This window comes from Bison bison, unplaced genomic scaffold (genome assembly GCF_000754665.1).
Source record: "Bison bison bison isolate TAMUID 2011002044 unplaced genomic scaffold, Bison_UMD1.0 scf7180017864063, whole genome shotgun sequence".
NCBI classification, from domain to species: domain Eukaryota; kingdom Metazoa; phylum Chordata; class Mammalia; order Artiodactyla; family Bovidae; genus Bison; species Bison bison.
In genome coordinates, this window is record NW_011494635.1 from 4,241,295 (window position 1) to 4,244,336 (window position 3,042).

Here is a 3,042-nt window from a genome sequence, read left to right on the forward strand (position 1 = left end):
CTGCCCCCTTGCTCTCAGAGGAACGATTCTGCAGAGCTATCTCTGCTTCAAACCCTTCTCCACTCACAGGTCAGGCCAAGGCTTAACTGGACCCAAGTGTTCATCCATGTCTACCCTTTCCCTCCTCTCTGGCCCCCTCACTACTGCCTTCCGCCTCCCTCCATAAAGCTCATGCATCCAGGCCAGGTTTGTAGCTCTGCTTCTAGACACCGGCTCCATCTCACTGTCACACTCCCCTACGGGTGTTGCCTGAAGTCTCCTCCCAGATAAACGCTTGTCCAGGGGCTCAGAGCCCACTCTGGGTTTTGTACAGCAGCAGCGGTGAGTGCCCAGTGGCTACTCTGGGCTCCCTGGCGCCCCCTCACTGTTTCCTGCATAATTTGGCCTGGCCTGCCATGGCCCTACTCTTTCTCTCCAACCTTCCATTATTCTGGAAAAAAGAAAACAGTGATGCCATCCTGTAAACGTCTCTGGAGCATGAGTTGGCTGGATGTGGTTTGCATCCAAGAGCCCTGTCTTGGGCACTTGGCTTCCATCTCTGGCATCTCCCCCACCTTCTCTGTGCCCTGCCATGCCCCACAAATCCATCTTTATTCCACAGCTATCGTGACCCCTGCCATGGAAGCCCTGTCCAAAGGGTTCCTCTGGCTGAGTCCTTCCCAGATTCCCTTCCTCCGGCTAGAAAAATCTCTTCTGGGCCAGGTGCTGTGCTAAGTGCTTGACACATGTCAATTAATGTAATACTTGTGATAACTCTAATGAGCAAGGCTATTACTATCCCCATTTTGTGGTTGAGGAAACTAGGGCAGAGCTGTAATGAGGCTGGCAGGGAGTAGAGAGGTCCAGACCCAAACCTGACTGTCACACTGGAAGCAGCTAAGTCACGATGGGGGACACGACAATGTCCGGAGTTCCCTACATTTGTCTGAGCTTTAGCATTGGACTTGTCTTTAATGTCCTGTGAAGCCCTCAATCTTGCATTGCTCCAGGTGCTGTCAGTGCCTGGTGCCATGGGCTCGAGGCAGGTTTTTTTTTTTTCTCGTCTGTTAATTCACTTATAATGTGCCTTATTACTTAACATAGATCCCAACTTTGTGTATCATCAAATATGCATTTAGGACATCATTTTCAAAGGCTTTTGTCCCTTCCAGACACACACTTTCAATCCATACTTCATGGCTGCCTTTGGTTTATTTTCGAAGAGAGGTGTGAAGTAAACATCTTCTTTCTCCTGGTTTCTGAAACTCCCTCACCTGCCAATCATTATGTGAATCCATGTGACCTCAGAGAGGGCTGGGGTTGTGTGGACTGAAGGACTAGGGGGAACCCTGGGAAGAGTTCTGAGAGCAAAGCATCACACAGCCCCAAGGCCACCATGAGATTTCGTCAACCACTAACCTCCCACCACCCCTTCCTGGAGGGCCCAGGTCTAGGCAATGGAGGGCCATGCCCCTTCCCAGGGGACTCGCTCCTCCAGGGATCAAGCTGACAGAGTCAGGCAGTTTTCTGCAGGAGGCTCTGGTGCCCATGCTCCAGCTCTTCTCTTTAGGTCCTAAGATTAACAGGGAAATCCCAGGTAGGGAACCAGGTAACTCTTTGGCCCCCTAGAAGTGTATTTTCCTTCTCTCTGCCCTTACTCCTCCCATGTCTGTCCTCTTTCCTCTTCATCCCCGCCTCCTTAGCTCCTCCCTCACTTCAGCCCCTCAAAACAGGTCATGGCCACACTCCTCAAGTCCCATTTGCTCCACCAGGAATCCCAGGTCGGTAGAACTCAGGAGACAATACAGCACCGAACATGGATTGAGAAATCCCTGAGCAGAGAATCCAGAAACGTCTGTGTAGCCCCCACAGGGGCATAGGGACCAGCAGATGGAAACAGGTGTGTTTCTTGGACATGGGGCGGGGGAGGCATGACATCAGCCATGTCAGCCAAAAGATTATGGGGAGAGGTCACTAAGGGCAGGTGGGAGCTGTGGGTGACTTTCCGGTGTCAAGCATTCGGTCATCTACTGGCAATTGAGAAACCTGTCTAATAGTAAACAGCGTGTTGTTAGCCCTTTGTCAGTGACTGAACACACATACATCCTGACTCACATGTAGTCACTCTTGGCCAGGGTGAGAAGGATTCTCCCAGGGAGGTGGGGCTGCAAGTTCCCCATTGGACACAGCGTCTCCCACTAGAAGGAGGTCCTCCTTCCTCCACTGCACTCGCTCCCACCTGCTCCCCCAAAGGCACCCCCTACAACTGTAATCACTCCTTTGCCTGCTGGTTTACTGTGCTTTACCTGGCCCCTTTATGAGATGCCCATGCTGGCACTGTCTGCTGGTTTCCCATCAATCCACCCCTGTGCTTGACGATGTTCATAGGCCCCAGAGTGCAGCAGCCAGGCCTGGGGGCCTGGGGAGGTAAGCCCCCAGCAGCCACTCTCCATGGGTGTTTGGGAGTTGGTGGGCCAATACCCCAGCATCCTTGTCCCCTGGGGCTGAAGTGGGCTCCGCACAGTTGCCCTAAGGGCCTGATCAGGAGAGGACCCACAAATCCCACTCAGTTATCAGAGCTTTCTCATCAGGGGTGCCTCCTTTTACCTTCCAGACGAACTAGTTCACCCGATCCTTGTCTCGGGGTCTGCTTTGGAGGGGAGGGGACCCACTCCTGGACAGTCCGTTCACTTCAGTTCAGTTGCTAAGTCGTGTCCTGACTCTTTGCGACCCCATGGACTGCAGCATGCCAGGCTTCCCTGTCCACCACCAACTCCCGGAATTTACTCAGACTCCTGTCCATTGAATCAGTGATGCCATCCAACCATCTCATCCTCTGTCGTCCCCTTCTCCTCCTGCCTTCAGTCTTTCCCAGCATCAGGATCTTTGCCAGTGAGTCAGTTCTTCACATCAGGTGGCCAAAGTATTGGAGTTTCAGCCGGTGAACTCCACAAAACCAAGGCCTTCCTGGCGCCTGTGGGCCGGATACTCAGCGCACCGCCCAGATTTGCGGAGGAAAGGATTCCGCCAAGGGGCTCCCCTCCCGCCCCGCTCCCCCCTCCT